General features: G+C 43.3%; 1 protein-coding gene across 11 annotated transcripts in view; it reads left to right on the forward strand.

Annotated features, from left to right (window-relative positions):
• RBFOX1 (RNA binding fox-1 homolog 1) overlaps positions 1-17,151 on the forward strand; it is a 2,483,553-nt gene that overhangs the window by 1,775,977 nt on the left and 690,425 nt on the right. The window lies entirely within an intron of this gene.

Raw genomic sequence — 17,151 nt, forward strand, 5'->3', positions numbered from 1 at the left:
AGATAACGTAATCCACTTGTCTCTATAAGTGGCTGGGTCAGCTGTTGGAATCTATTGGGACAGAAGAGGTCGAATCCTTGAACAAAGAGGCCGGGTGAGGTTACTCCCACCTGTAATTCCAGGACTTTGTAAGGTGGGCCGATCACTTGAGGTCAGGAGTTCGAGACCAGCTTGGCCAACATGGTGAAACCCCATTTCTACTAAAAATGCAAAAATTAGCAGAGCATGATGGTGCGTGCTTGTTATCCCAGCTACTTGGGAGGCTGAGGCAGGAGCATTCCTTGAATCCAGGAAGCAGAAGTTGCAGCCAGCTGAGATCGCGTCATTGCACTCCAGCCTGGGTGACAAGAGCGAGATTCCATCTCAAAAACAAAAAATGAAAAAAAAAAAACTAAACAAAATAAACAAACACATATCCTGACCTTTGTTGTGTGTGGGATATACAGTATGAAAAGATGAGTGCTAATAGCTTTCCCCTTAACTTTCAAGAGAACTTAAAGATCCTTGCCTCCATTCCAGTCATCTTCCTCCCTTTCAATGAGACTGTGTTCTTGCTTGCTTTGGGGGAGAAAGACTAAGTTGACTTATAGAATAGAGGGATGGCCAGGAAACATCCCAATATAGTCAGTATTTCTTGTGGAAGGACAAAAAGAGAAAAGTTTCTGGGTTATGACTAGAAAGATAATTGACAGGAATGAGGAGAAGGAACCCAGGAATGGCAAGTGAACGAGAAAATTTGTACAATGATAAGTGTTCTGTAATTTTTATCTTGAGAAATGGAAAAGCAACTCCTGAAAGATCTTATTAGTGATGCCTTGGTGTTGGTAGGAGTTGGTTTGACACTCACAGATAGACTTTGGTGTTGCCTGTTGAACACAAACAATTTCATGGAATATCAGCATCAGACAAGGCCATCTCAGGACTGTGGTGGGTCAGGACAAGACAAGACCGCTAGGTGATCATGTCTGAACTCAGTCCAAGACATGAACCTTGCCTAAATCGCAAGATGACTAATCATCTTCTTTTTCTGGCTCACATGAGTGACTGCTGCTTTTTCACTGACTACAGCTTTCGCTTCACTAAATTCTTCCCTTCTTCTGGATAAGAACTGTGAAGATACCCAGTGATATAATTGGTCTTTCTGACAGCATCCAATCCAGAGAAAAGCCCCAATTCTTTAAGCCCTACTCAGGATCACGTAACAGAAAGGCAAATCCTCTAAGAAGTTGGACAACATCTTACTGAGATTCTCCGTGGTTCCTCATGGTATATGTTCTCCTTTGCAATAGGTAGTAAACCCTACTTCGTTCAAATACAGGTGTACCTTTAAACATCTTTGGCTAGAGGGCATAGGTAATGTCATTAATTTTTTTTGTTGTTTTTTTGAGATGGAGTCTCATTCTGTTTGTCGCCAGGCTGGAGTGCAGTGGCACGATCTCAGTTCACTGCATCCTCTGCCTCCCAGGTCCAAGCGATTCTCCTGTCTCAGCCTGTCGAGTAGCTGGGATTACAGGTACACACCAGCATACCCAGCTAATTTTTGTATTTTTAGTAGATACGGCGTTTTACCACGTTGGCCAGGATGATGTCGATTTTCTGACCTTGTGATCCACCCGCCTTGGCCTCCCAAAGTGCTGGGATTACAGGCGTGAGCCACTGTGCCCGGCCAAACAAGTTTTTTATTTAGAGACAGGGTCTCTGTTGGCCAGGCTGGAATGCAGTGATACGATCACAGCTCACTGTAGCCTCGAACTCCTGGGCTCAAGCAGTCCTCCCACCTCAGCCTCCTGAGTAGGTAGGAGTAGAGCTGGGAACCACCACACCTAGCTTGGTTTTAGGTTTTATAGAGACAAGGTCTCCCTGTGATGCTCATTCTGGTCTTTAAAGCCTGGACTCAAGTGATCGTCCTTCCTTGGTCTCCCAATGTACTGGGACTACAGGCATGAGCCACCATGCCTGGCAATTAATTTGATTAAGAAAAAATAAAGCCTATGCAGAAGAGAACACTTAGCAAAGTGAAGTCACCTGCCCAAGAACCCTCAGCTCCCAAGTGGTGGAATCACACTTTGAACCCTGCCATTTTATGTCTGAGACTTTGTTCTGCATTTAGGATCACCTCCCCATATGGACGCACCGTCTTGTCTTTTCCATGTTTTCATAGTCTTAGTTTTCTACCGCTGCCAGAAGTACCACACATTTGGCACCTTGAAATAACAAATACATATAATCTCACAGTTCTGTAGGTGAGAAGTCTAGTTGGCTCATCTGGTTTCTACACTGTGAGTTTTTCTCAACGCTGATGTCAGTGGTTGGCTGTATGGACTGATAAGGAGGCTCTGAGAAGAGTCCATTTTCAAACTCCTTCAGGTTGTCAGCAAAATTTATTTCCTTGCAGCTGTAAAGCTGAGGTCTCCATTTCTTTACTGGCTGCTAGCAGAGGGGCTTCTCTTAGCTCCTGGGAGCTTTTTACGTCCTTTTGTGATGGGTGGACTCTTCCAACTCACAGTCAGCAATGGTACGAATGCGTCTCATCCTTGAAATCTCATTGACTTCTTCTGCCATATCTCCCTCATTGCAGCTGGAGAAAGTCTTTTGTTTTAGAGGGCTTTTGTGATTAGATGGGATTCTCCCCAGTAATCCAGAATCATCTCCCTATTTTTAGGTGCATACCTTTGATAACATCTACAAAATCCTATTTGTCATGTCATGCATCATATTGACAGGTTCTGGGGATTAGGACATGGGTATCTTGGGGAAGTGGGGCATAAATTTGCCTACTGCACATTGTTAAACACCCTCCCATCCTCCAGCAATCTTTGACTGTTTTAGTCATTCTTTCAATTTAACTGTACGTTTCTATTCTTTGTGGTTTGGAAGCTCTTCTCTTTAACATGATTTTGCATATAGTTTTGCTGCTAATTTCTTGACTATAGAGGGTAAACTCCCATGAAAATCATCTCATTTCCCTACATGTAGGTCCTTAGAAACTGTGAGGATAGGGTAAGGCTGCTGCCACTGAAGCCTGCATGCTCCTGTGCGTTTCTATAGCCCACCTACTGGACACCTCAGCATTAGGAAGTATCATCATGGGCTTGTAAGAACCTTCATGCTGTCTTCTCAAGCTTGCTAGCTGGGGACTCCTAATACAACAGGTGCCATGAGAAACACATGAAATGGCTACAGATTTCAGAAATGGTAGCAAAATGAAACCAGTATAATGTTGGGCATCGTGTCTCTCACCCAACTTAGCGTTATCTACATTCACTTGAGAGCAAACTTGGATCCAGTTTTCAGCCACACCTACTCCTCTTGCCCTTTATTGTTTCATGTACAAGTTCTCATTGAAAAAAGTATATATCCACAGCATAATGAGAATAGTTGTTACCAAAGAAAACGTAACAGGATGATATTTTTGGTGAATTGGCTTTAATGAGTTTTGAATGAATAGCTTAAAGTATTAGAAAGTAAAATTCAGGCCAGGTGTGTTGGCTTATACCTGTAATCCCAGCACTTTGGGAGACTGAGGCAGGTGGATCACCTGAGGCCAGGAGTTTGAGACCATCCTGGGCAGTATGATGAAACCCTGTCTCTACTAAAAATACAAAAATTAGCCAGGCATGGTGGCGCATCTGTAATTCCAGACACTCAGGAGGCTGAGGCAGCAGAATTGCTTGAACCTAGGAAGCAAAGGTTGCAGTGATCTGAGATCATACCACTGCACTCCAGCCTGGGTGACAGAGCAAGACTTGATCTCAGAAAAAAAAAGTAGAATTCAGTGAACAAGAGTAAATAATTCAAGAAATTCAAGGTTGATAGCTATAAAAATGAAATTCCCTCCCTCCTTCCCTTCATCCCTCCCTCCCTTCCTTTTTTCCTCCCTCCCTCCCTGCCTCCCTCCCTGCCTCCCTCCCTCCCTCCCTGCCTCCCTCCCTCCCTCCCTGCCTCCCTCCCTCCCTCCCTGCCTCCCTCCCTCCCTCCCTGCCTCCCTCCCTCCCTCCCTGCCTCCCTCCCTCCCTCCCTGCCTCCCTCCCTCCCTCCCTGCCTCCCTCCCTCCCTCCCTGCCTCCCTCCCTCCCTCCCTGCCTTCCTCCCTCCCTCCCTGCCTTCCTCCCTCCCTCCCTGCCTTCCTCCCTCCCTCCCTGCCTTCCTCCCTCCCTCCCTGCCTTCCTCCCTCCCTGCCTTCCTCCCTCCCTGCCTTCCTCCCTGCCTTCCTCCCTCCCTCCCTTCCTCCCTGCCTTCCTCCCTCCCTCCCTGCCTTCCTCCCTCCCTCCCTGCCTTCCTCCCTCCCTCCCTGCCTTCCTCCCTCCCTCCCTTCCTCCCTGCCTTCCTCCCTCCCTCCCTGCCTTCCTCCCTCCCTCCCTGCCTTCCTCCCTCCCTCCCTCCCTCCCTTACTCCCTCCCTCCCTTACTCCCTCCCTCCCTCCCTTTCTCCCTCCCTTACTCCCTCCCTCCCTCCCTTTCTCCCTGCCTTCCTCCCTCCCTCCCTTCCTCCCTCCCTCCCTCCCTCCCTCCCTTCCTCCCTCCCTCCCTCCCTCCCTCCCTTCCTCCCTCCCTCCCTTCCTCCCTCCCTCCCTCCCTTCCTCCCTCCCTCCCTCCCTCCCTCCCTTCCTCCCTCCCTTCCTCCCTCCCTCCCTCCCTCCCTTACTCCCTCCCTCCCTCCCTCCCTTCCTCCCTCCCTCCCTCCCTCCCTTACTCCCTCCCTCCCTCCCTCCCTTCCTCCCTCCCTCCCTTCCTCTCTTTCTCTCTCTCTCTCTTCCTTTCCCTCTTTCTCTCTGTCTGTCCCTCTTTCTTTTTTCCGCTTCTCTACTTCCTCTCCTTCCTCTCCTTCCTCTCCTTCTCTCTTTTGTCTCTCACTCTCTGTCTCTTCCTTCTTTCTCTTTCTTTGTACATGTATAATTTGAAGCCCCTGCGCCACGCAGTCTCATGCAATTAGAAGCACCTTAAAATGAAAAAAATCTCTCACCACTGTGACAAATCCACAGGCCGTGCAACAAACCGTGCAGATCACTAACACATGGCCATAAGAATATATTGACTGTAGCCCAAGCACAGGAGAAGATTGATCAATCCAACAGACTTGCATTAATTGTGAAATAGAAGGGACGATGCGATCAATGATAGGAATGAAAGTGCAGCAGTAACGATGCCACATCCAGCTAATCCAATAATGGAGAAGCTGATGTATAACATATTGGAATTCTACCGTCTGGGCACTTGTCACCATAAAGAATGTCCCACAATTATAGGGAAAAATTGAGCGGGCAGCAGTTGAGCCAACCTAATCAGCCTGATACCACAGTAGTTCTCTTGATTAAACACTAAATTAAGTGGCACTCAGCTCTGTAACCTGCTTGCCTTATGAAAAATAATACTAGAGCTAACGTGAAAAGTTTGTATTTTAATCAAAGCAAACTATGAATATTAAAATATTCCTGGGCTATTTTGGTGCCATTTAGCTGTGAACATGTTTAACAATTTATAAATGGATCTTTTGCGATTGGCTACAAGGAAAAAGGGTCCAAAGCTATATTGGGAGGTAAGGCTTCCTATGCTAAAAATCAGTTAGACTTGATAGAAACTCATAGAACTCTTAAGAAAAAAAAATGCACTCAAGAGGCCCTGGGAGAATTCAAATTTAGTTAACTTCTATAACGGTTTGCCTAAGGGCATGAACTCTATTCTTTGCTGCAAAGCACGTGATCATTCCAGGAGGGGTGAGACTTAATCAGCTGTGAATACTTTGAGGGTCCCTTATATGTCATTATTAAGTTCTGAAGCTCAAATCTACAGACAACCTAGAGCTAAATGGCAAATTCTCCAGGACCAAGAGAAAACTGCTTTTCATGAACATTTAGAGAATGCAAGAGAAAGAACTTATTTTGTGAGCATCAAACCCAGTCTGGTTAGACTTTCTGTACAGACTCTTACGCTAGGACACACACTGGTGAGATCTTGGTGATTATTATATGCATTGGCCAATGAGACCTCTTAGAGTTGACAGAGTCTATGAGCATCCGAGGGGCTAGATCTCTGGTGGCCAGTGAAGGAGATGTGGGTTGGAAAAGGAGGGAGAGACACTGATCACATCTCCCCTTTTTTGTTTCTTTGTTTGTTTGTTTGTTTGTTTCTTTTTTTGAGACAGAGTTTTTCTCTGTCACGCAGGCTAGAGTGTGGTGGAGTGATCTTGGATGACTAAAACCAATGGCTCTCAGGTACCGCCTCCTGGGTTCAAGAGATTCTCCTGCCTCAGCCTCCCAAGTAGCTGGGATTACACTTGCATGCCACCACTGCCCGGCTGATTTTTGTATTTTTAGTAGAGACATGGTTTCACCATGTTGGCCAGGCTGGTCTCAAACTCCTGGCCTCAAGTGGTCTGCCCGTCTCTGCCTCTGCCTCCGCCTCCCAAAGTGCTGGGATTATAGGCGTGAGCCAGTGCGCCCAGCCCACATCTCTTTTGTTGAGCAGAAGATAGTGTGCTGATAAAGTTCTCCCACCAAAGTGAGTCATAGCAGGGTCTTGGGCAAGAGGATAAATTACCTACTTAAGCTGTTCTTTCCTGTTGTATTTTGTTTGTTGTTTGTTTGTTTTTATTTCAAGTCAGTTTGTGGCCTTGCCTTTTAATTGAAAGCAAATTCATTTTTTCTTTTTTTCCTGGGTGGGAAAGGGTCACTCAAAGAAGAGAGGCAGTCAGGCTGTGTCTCACATAGTTGAAAAGTCAGAAACTGCAGACAGATTTGGATTTATTTGATTTCAGTAATTATCAGTCATTCGTGGAGTCCTCATACCATTCCAGGGCTGGTTCTAAGGGGTTTTGCAACATTAACTTACGTAATTCTTTTAATGATTCTGAGGTCAAGATGCTATCATCATTTTCACTTTGCAGAAGGAGAAACTGAAGCCCAGAAAGCTTAAGCAATTTGCCAAGGTCTTAAAGAGTGCAAATGTGGCAGATGGGGATTGAAACCAGGCGGGCTGTTTGTTGCTATGTGTTCTTAAAACAGGTTGGGCCTTCCAAGTTGGATTTTCGTTTGTTTGTTTTTGTTGTGTGTGTTTTTTTGTTTTTGTGTTTGTCGTGTGTTTGTTTTGTTTTGTTTTGTTTTGTTTGTTTTTTGAGACGAAGTCTCTCTTTGTCACCCAGGCTGGAGTGCAGTGGCATGATCTCGGCTCACTGCAAGCTCCGCATCCCGGGTTCATGCCATTATCCAGCCTCAGCCTTCAAAGTACCTGGGACTACAGGTGCCTGCCACCACACCCGGCTAATTTTTTGTATTTTTAGTAGAGATGGGAGTTTCACCATGTTAGTCAGTATGGTCTCGATCTCCTGACCTCGTGATCCACCTGCCTTGGCCTCCCAACGTGCTGGGATTACAGGCATGAGCCACCGCACCCTGCCCCAAGTTGTTTTTGGTCAGTGATATCAGTCATGAGAAATGGGAAGGAGGGGGATGCCTTTGGATGACGTTAGCTCAAGTGGTGTTGCATGCTCTTCCACCCCATCTTCTGCACATTTCTCTCTGGAAATATGCCCTTCATTAATCCTCTGACATTGGCTAAGTAGATCATGATGTGGTGTTCTGATCAATGAGGTCTAGTCCAGTCACTGTAGGTCGGATCAGATTATCCAGACCTCCAAAATAATAAGTGGACTTTAGGTCAGACGTATGGAGTCACCAATGAGAAACAGCTTCAGAATCCATCCAGTGAAGATCTAGAATAATCATAGGATGAGACTATGATCAGTATCATTTATTGACCATCACTGAATGCTGGGAGCTCTTGCGGGTGTTTTTGTTCCACTTGCTTAACTCATAACCCTGCAAGATGAAAGAAATTTTCCCAGTTTTAAAGATATAGGATCTGAGGCTGACAGACCAAATGTCTGGCAGGTGAGATCTCATAACTACTAGTGACAGACCTGGGACTGAATCTTAGGTCTCTTCAATTCCATCACCTTTTGTCTATGAAACTACTCATCCTTCAGGTTTCTGAGGCCACGTGGGTGTGTCATAGGCAAGGAGCCTTCAGTCACTCATGACATTGAAAGTCGCATCTGTCTCATTTCCCAAGCCATGTTAATAACTGCCTGGAAAAGACAGTGAGAAAAACAAGGACATTGGAACACCTTATTTCTGGTTTCCTTTCTCTCTTGTACAGTGTGATTTTTAAATACTGCTAACAAAACATTGGAAAGGAATTGTGCTCCAGAAAAAAATGAGATCCAACAGACCTTTCTTTATTATGGGACAATTAATTTTAAGCTGACTTTATCAGCAAAGGGAGGCCAGAGTGACTTGCTTTGTAGTTGTTGGAAAGCTGTGCACACTGGATTAGAGGAGAAGTAATGTTTCCTTTCAAGTTTTGACCCATTTTAACAAACTGATGTCTTAGTGTGTTCAGGCTGCCATAACAAAATGCCATAGACTAGGTGGCTTGAACAAGAGCTATTTATTTTCCCATAGTTGTGGAGGCTGGAAGTTCAATATCAGGGAGCCAAGATGGTCAGGTCCTGGTGGAGGCTCTCTTTGTGGCTGGCAGATGGCCACCTTCTCAATGTGTCTTCATTGGCCTTTCCTCAGTGTGTACAGGTGGAGAGAGAGAGAAAGAAAGCCCTCTCTTTCTCTCCTTTTAAGGGCACTAATCCCCTTATGAGGATCTTACTTTTATAATGTTATCTTCTCAAAAGTCCCATCTCCAAATGTATTTAGACTGAGGGTTAGGGATTTCACAAACAAATTTGTGGTGTAATGCTCTGATACTCATTGGCTTTGTGACTGAGATTGAGCCATTTAGTTCTCTAAGCATCCTTTCTTTGGTGAAAAAATGCTTGTAGTCCCTACTCACATAGGACTGCTGAGGTAATTCAATGAAGTAAGGTATGTTAGGAGCTTAAGTCAGTGTTCTGCTCATGTTATATGTGCAATAAACATAAACCAGTCCCTCTCACTTGGAGGAAAAATTGCCCACTTTCTGACCCAGAGAACATGTGACAATGTCTGGAGACATGTTTGGTTGCTAAAACTGGGAGGAGGATGCTGCTGGCATCTAGCAGATGGAGTCAAGGCATGCCTTTAAATATCCTGCAGTACACGGGACAGTCCCCAAAGCAAAGAATTGTCTGTATCAAAATGTTAGCAGTGCTGATGTTGAGAAACTCTGGTATAACCTATCATTGCAACACAACTACTAATGTTATATTACCTGGAATCAGGGAGGAGGGAGGATGACATTAACAAAGTATATAAATTCTGTTTTTTAAGAGAGACTGTTTTTCTCTGTTGCCCAGGCTGGGGTGCATTGGCACAATCACTGCTCACTGCAGCCTCAAACTCCCAGGCTCAAGCGATCCTCTTATCTTAGCCTCCCAAGGAGGTGGAACTACAGGTGTGCACCAACATGCCCAGTTAATTTTTTAAAAACTTGTAGAAATGGGGTCTCACCATGTTACCCAGGTCATTCTTGAGCTCTTGATCTCAAAAAATCCTCCTGCCTCAGCCTCCCAAAGGGCTGGGATTACAGATTTGAGCCACGGCACTTGGCTAAAATGCTATATATTCTATTCCGTACGTCAGTATTCTTCCTAAAAGAAGGAAAAGTAGGTTTCAGGGAACTTGAGGACGAAATAGGAAACAGTATTCACTCAGTATATATTAAAAATAAATACACAATGTCATTGGAATGGCCGATTTATTGGGACAGGCAATTGTGTATGCAGAATAAATGCTCAAAAAGAACTGTCCAAGGTGCTGAAACTTTGACAAATGAAAATAACCTGTTCAAAATGATGTGTAAACTGAAGGTTTTGTTTGTTTTTGACGTGGAGTCTTGCTCTGTCGCCCAGGCTGGAGTGTGCAGTGGCATGATCTTGGCTCACTACAATGTTAGCCTCCTGGGTTCAAGCAATCCTCCCACGTCAGCCTCCTTAGTAGCTAGGATTACAGTCATGCATCACCACGCCTGGCTTTTTTATTATTATTATTTTTTATTTTTATTTTTTATTTTAAAGTAGGGGTGGGGTTTTACCGTGTTGGCCAGGCTGATCTCGAACTCCTGACCTCAGGTGATCCACTCTCCTCCCAAAGTGCTAGGATTACAGTGATAAGCCTCCCAAAGTGCTAGAATTACAGGAGTGAGACACTGCACCCCGTCTTAAACTGAATTTTAAAGGGGATAACTGTCTTTGCAAAAATACATTTAAAAGGTTGGGAAAATATATTTTGGATTTGATTCTCAGTCTTTCAAGGTAATGGGAATGGAATCTAGAGTGAGAGAGAGTGGGTGATAAACTAGAAGCCAAGTTCTTTACCAGGTTCTTTTTTCGAGATGGAGTCTCACTCTGTCACGCAGGCTGGAGTGCAGTGGCACTGTCTCGGCTCACTGCAACCTCCGCCTGCAGGATTCAAGCAAGTCTCCTGCGTTAGCCTCCTGAGTAGCTGAGATTTCAGGCATGTGCCACCACACCCGGCTAATTTTTTTGTATTTTTACTAGAGGCGCTTTTCACCATATTGGCCAGGCTGGTCTCAAACTGCTGACCTTGTGATATACCCGCCTCAACCTCCCAAAGGGCTGGGATTACAGGTGTGAGCCACCGTGCTTAGCCTCTTTACCAGATTCTATGCTTCCTGAATGCAGGGATTCTGTTTATCTTTTTCTTGCATTATGGAATAGCACAAACTTGGGGTCTCAGACAGAGTTAAGGGTCAGTTCATGTTCTCTTTTTCCTTTCTTCTTAGTCACTCTCAGTAGTGTGGATTTGTCGTGGTGACAGCAGCAGATGCATCCAGTGGCATTGTGAAGGCATTAGTATCATTATAGGTGCTAAGTCTATGGGTGAGCATATGGCCTGGGACTGCAAATCAGAAACTGCTCGCATTCCTGGGATTGTTCTTCTAGACTATGGAGTAGATCTGGAGCTTGGCTTCTCAGCCTTTTCTGGGCATCAGAACCACCTCAGAGTTGGCAAAAACAAAGAAACTTGAGCCGTATTATAGACTTATGGAATCTGAATCTTCTGGAGTATAAGGCACTGAGCAGGAAGTTTTGGTCAACAGTGTTCAGACAGAGGCTGGGGAGAGGAAAAAGTATTTTTCCATTCCCAAATCAAGCATCAATTAATTCTCAGGAGTGCTTTGGATAGAAGGTTGTTCACATTATTCTGAGATTTTGGCTTATTTAAGAGCCTGTTAGACACCATTTGTGATTCATCTCCTCTTGTTTAAAAGGCTCTTTTAAGCAAACAAGAAGTATTTGAAATTTTTTGATGACTAGCGGTCTAGTTATTCACATTTCTATTATGTTCCATTCCATTCCCAATAATTCATTTTAATAACATTTTCTCCTTTTTTTTCTTAAAGAATTTTTTTTCTGACTAATAACATTTTCTGATTTGGGTAGAAAGAAATATTATTCCACAATAAGCAATTGTGAAATACCAAATTTACTTGGCTTTAATTATATCTATAGAGGTAAGCAACATGTTTCAGGGAAATCTAACTTGTCTTTGAAGGGTAATGACCCAGTTAATTCATCATTTACCCATTATTTGGTGTGATTGGCAACACCAATAGTTATTGCTGTGTGGTGATAGGGTTTCTTTCTTGGAAAGACTACACTTCCTAGTCACTCATTGCAGTTAAGTGAGACCATAAGGCTTGTTCTTGCCAATGAATTGTAGGCTTAGTAAAGTTCATCACTTCTGGGACAAAGCATGGAAGAGTGAGACACCACCAGACATGACCATCCCTTGCCACGGTGAATTTGAAGTCCTTTGTTGAGATCAGGAAATCGCCATCAACATGTATCCCCAAGTAATTATGTGGAACGGGACCTGCCTCATCCCCAAGATCGGTCTCAGACATGTGGTAGATCCTTCTGCCATACTATTCAAACTGAAGATTGAGAGTTAATATGGTGTCATGGTATAAACTAGCCTATACAGTTGAGTTTTAGAAGAAGGCTTTCGGATACTAAAAACAAGGCACTGAACTTAAATTCTGCAGACTGGATTTAAATCTGGGCTCATGTTTCTCACTTGTTTCGGGACGTAACCTAAGTCACTGAACTGCCTCGATAACAGACATAGCCACAGTGTATTCAGCACACCTATGTGCCAAGCATTGCACACATCGTTTTGCATGTATCATCTCACGTAATTCCTCCAGCCACACTTCCAGTTGGGTAGACACGCCTCACTTGGTGGATGTGGAAACAGGCATGATACACGATGCAAAACCAGAAAGTGGAAATGCTGAACTAGAAGTCACATCTGACTGATGCCTATTGCCATATTTTTCTTTTTTCTAAAGTGGAGTTGATTAAACTGTCTACTTCACTGGGCCGTTTTAGGATGCTGTGCGCAGGGTAGGTGACAGGACGTGGTTACCCGCCAGGTGAGGTTATTGTGATTTGGTTTCGGCCAGCACTTGCTGGAGAGAACTTAAGACTGTTTCTTTTCTGGCTGTTACTTGACCCTGTGTACCAACGTTGAAATCCCTCACTGGCATTTTGGTAAATTTGTTTCACGTTTTTGTCCCACCAGTAGTAAAGGTTTCACCATTATTTTCATCTCCTGGTTGAGCGACCGTCTTTCTTTTATGACTTTTGGCTTCATCCTTCAGCCTCTTTCTCTTTTTTTATGGTTCCATGTTGCTGTGAGCAGAACTCATTTTTCAAAAGACAGATGGTGGCAACCCTGTTCTCTCTAAATAAAAAAGCAAAACAGCTGTTAAGGTGCAAACAGAGTCGCGGCCAGCAAATCGTATCTGCTTCAAGTGTTGGCGAAGTTTCCCTTCAGGGAATGGGAGCTATCTAAACAAAATGTGCAGCCTCGGCTGGGCTCTGCCAAGGCCCAAGTATAGAATGATGGCAAATAATGGAAATTTATAGTGTACTATAGATCCAGCACCTTTCTATCTTGGCGGGTGCATATTTAAATGCGGTGCTAACGGAGCTGAAATTTATGGTTCTCTAATAACAATAAAATGCCATCAGAGAATGAGATAAATCTTGGCCCCAAACCTTAGCATGCAACGCACACACTCACGCGCGCACACATGCTTGTAAAATATAGCCAGATACTGCTAACTCAGGAGTCTGAGTTTGGAAGAAGCCAACGGAACAGAGAAAGTAGAGGAAGTGTTTTATAGACGACTGCAAATTGTTGTTTTCATGAGGCTGGGGTCAAGGTACATTGTGGCCTCAGGTTGAAATGAGTGTTGCTTTGTCTCATGGCTGATGCATGCTTGACCTTGGTGAGGGAAGCTTTTCCTTTTCTAGATATTCAATAGCTTTTCTCTTCACCTTTTCACAACCCTGTGACAGGCCAACTTCAAAACAAATACTGATGAATTATCACTCTCTGGGAAAAGAACATCGTGGTGTGCTTATGCGTTTTCTTCTGTTTGTTTATTTATTTATTTGTGCATTCATTCAGAGAGAATTGGAGTCTTCGAGGCTTAGCAAGAACGGAGAGATGAAAGACATTTACCAAAATGCTATATTTGCTTACTGTCGGCTACTTGTGAATTTGGTGTGCCCCCTTTCTCTTCGGGCGGTTGTGGTCTTCAGGGAATGGAATTTTACAAAATATCATTTAGGAGGTTGTCATTCACGTTTGAAAACAGGCCTGGCCAGCTCCTCCAGCCAGCCTGCATGTACAGCCAGCTGTTTTCTCTCTGTGGAGCATCTAGGTCGTACGAAGGGAAGCCCATCTGGAAATGTGTCTTAACCCCTTGCTGAATTTCCACGAGCCATGCATTGGTGGATCCTGCAAGTTAGTAACTACCTGAAGAGGGAGGCATTCTCTACTGGCTCGCATTCTAGGTGTTTCCTCCAGCTTCTCCTTATGCAAGGGGACTTCTAATACTTTGGGCGAGTTGTTTAGTTTCAGTGAGAAGCCTAACCTCCAGGAGTTGTTTCAGGCCACCTCCATTAAGAGTTAGATACTTCTTTCTAGATGCTTCTTTATGCATAATTGTCTGTGTGTGTGTGTTCATGAATATTGTCTTAATTGTTCCTGTTTTTGAAATACAGCGTCTAATCCAGTCTATCATTGGTGGACATTTGGGTTGGTTCCAAGTCTTTGCTATTGTGATTAGTGCCGCAGTAAACATACATGTGCATGTGTCTTTATAGCAGCATGATTTGTAATCCTTTGGGTATTTACCCAGTAATGGGTTGGCTGGGTCAAATGTTATTTCTAGTTCTAGATCCTTGAGGAATTGCCACACTGTGTTCCACAACATTAGGAGATATACCTAATGTAAATGACGAGTTAATGGGTGCAGCACACCAACATGGCACCTGTATACCTGTGTAACAAACCTGCACGTTGTGCACATGTACCCTAGACCTTAAAGTATTAAAAAAAAAAAAAGAAAGAAATACAACGTCTACAGATTAAAACCTGCTCTAGGCCAGGTGCAGTGGCTCACGACTGTAATCTCAGCATATTGGGAGGCCAAAGTGGGAGGATCTCTTGAGCTCAGGAGTTCAAGACCAGTCTGGGCAACACAGTGAGACCTCGTCTCTACAAAAAAATTAAAAAGCAATAAATAAATAAATAAGCAAAGAAGAAGCAAAACGAAAGCATTCTTGTTCAGAACTGAAAAAAACTGTTCCTGGTTTCCTAGGTTTTAGAAGTGTGTGTGTGTGAGTGTGTGTATGTGTGTGTGTGTATGTGTAAAGACTAAGAGGTAATGATACTGATTGAGTTGAAAATAACCATTTCTTTGTAATATTTCTAAAATTTTTTAGGGCACTAAATTATTTTATATAAAACTATATATGATTAGGTGGTTTGGTGTATTTGCCTTGTTTAGGTTTTGTTAGGTTGGTGCTTGAGAAAAAAACAGGTAGATTTGGAAAATGCTGATGTTTAGGATGAAAAGGGATCCAATTTTTCATATAAAATGAATTCTTTGGAGTAAGACCTTTTAGCTGAGATTCATGGACTTCATGAAAGTATGTGTGTGTTTGTGTGAGTGAGAGAGAGAGAGCGGGAGAGAGAGAGTGGGAGAGTGCATTCATGCTGTTGTAGTTTTTGCTAAGAGATTTTGTACTTTTTGTTAAGTTGTCAAAAGCTCTCTTGTCTGAACCCCTGAGCCCATGGTCCTCTCTCTCCTCTTGTCTGTGCTGTGGATTTGCAGTTACTTTACAGCTCGAATGAATGATCTGTGCTGTGGATACATAGTTTTATTTTAGTTAGAATGATGTGATCAGGGCTGTGTTTCTAGGCTAGGCCATTACTGGGAAAGGTGTGACTTGGACCGGAAAAAAAGTAAGGAAGTGAATCTCATGCTAAAGAGAACAAGATTGGTTTCAAACGCTGCATGTTTATGGGCTTTGCCCACCAGGTTTAGCTTGTACAAGGAAATACCCACACCCCAATTCCCATTAATCCTGAACATATGATTCTCTCTAGGTGTTCCACACCTCCCAATCTGTGGTCCGGCAATACTGACATTTTTGTGTGTGTTCCAACTAAACCCTGCTCTCTTTTACCTCCCAGCCTTTCCACATTTTGTTCTCTCCACCTGAAACTATATTCCCTTTCTTCTGGCTGTCTTTTTTTTTTTGTTTTTCTCTGATGAAGTGCTGCTACCCTCAGGAAGGCGGCTGTAGTGTTTTCTAGATCAGCTTAGGTGAACCTTTCATGTCTTCCTGTAGCCTCCCCACTTCCATTGTCAAGGTATTTACTACAATTGTCATGTCTCAGGCCAGGTGCAGTGTACCCGGGGACTCTTTTATGCCATCTTTATACCTCTGTGTAAATCTAAAATATTTTCTTTTTTTTTCTTTGTTTCTTTGTTTCTTTCTTTCTTTCCTCTTTTTTTAGACAGAATCTTGCCCTGTTACCCAGGCTGGAGTGCAGAGGCACAATGTTGGCTCACTGCAACCTCTGTCCGCCGGGTTCAAGTGATTCTCCTGCCTCAGCCTACGGAGTAGCTGGGATTACAGGCTGCCATGCCCAGCTACCTTTTTGTAGTTTTAGTAGAGATGAGGTTTCACCATGCTGGTGAGGCTGGTCTTGAACTCCTGATCTTGTGATCCACCTGCCTCGACCTCCCAAAGTGCTGGGATTTCAGGCGTCAGCCACCGCGCCCAGCCAATCTAAAATATTTTCAAAATAAAATGTTTATGAAAATTAAATAAAATAAGGAATCTAGGACAATATCTATGTCTTATCAAAGCAACCAGAAGATCAGACATGTCCACATAAAGAGTGATGAACTTGTATTAACAGAAAAGGAAATGACATTGGACACTGTCTGTGTCATCACACTGCAGAGGGAAGAGGAAGAGGAGGAGGGAAATGTCCTTCCCTCTGAGAACCATGAGCTCAGTGAAATCCCTGCATTCCCACCCACGTCCTTAATGTTCCCAGTATCCACCACCCTGACCGGCTTAAGTGAGCACTTAAGAATTTTTCTCGAGGCCAGTCTTGAAGGCTCACGCCTGTAATCCCAGAACTTTGCGATGCTAAGACGGGCAAATCGCTTGAGGCCAGAAGTTCTAGACCAGCATGGCCAACATGGTGAAATCCTGTCTCTACTTAAAAATACAAAAATTAGTTGGGCATAGTGGCAGGCATCTGTAATCCCAGCTACTGGGGAGGCTGAGGCAGGAGAATCGGTTGAACCTGGGAGGCAGAGGCTGCAGTGAGCCCAGGTCGTGCCACTGCACTCCAGCATGAGTGAGAGAGCAAGACTCTTTTTTCAAAAAAATTGTTTTTTGTTGAATAAATGAATAAACGAAGCATCACAGGACAAGGGAAACTTGTCTCTTCTCAGCTAGTTGCTGAGTAAATTGTTGTTTCTGATGTGTTGCATCGGCCCCCACCTCTTTTGGTTACTACTTGAGTCCTCTTGGTTTCATTTTATTTTCTCTCTCTATATATATATATTTACTTTTTAATATTTAAAAACATTTTTGAATATTTTAATATTTATGTTCTTATATATTTTAAAATATTTTTATTTTTAAATTTGTTTTATGTATGTTTTTTATATATTTGTATATATGTTTTATAATCAGTATTAATTTTTAATATTATTTATATTGTATATATTTTATATTAATATTTTATATAAATATATTTTATAAAATTTATAAAATTTTATAAAATTTTTATATTTATAAAATATATTATATTTTA

This window comes from Gorilla gorilla, chromosome 18, assembly GCF_029281585.2.
Source record: "Gorilla gorilla gorilla isolate KB3781 chromosome 18, NHGRI_mGorGor1-v2.1_pri, whole genome shotgun sequence".
Taxonomy (NCBI): domain Eukaryota; kingdom Metazoa; phylum Chordata; class Mammalia; order Primates; family Hominidae; genus Gorilla; species Gorilla gorilla.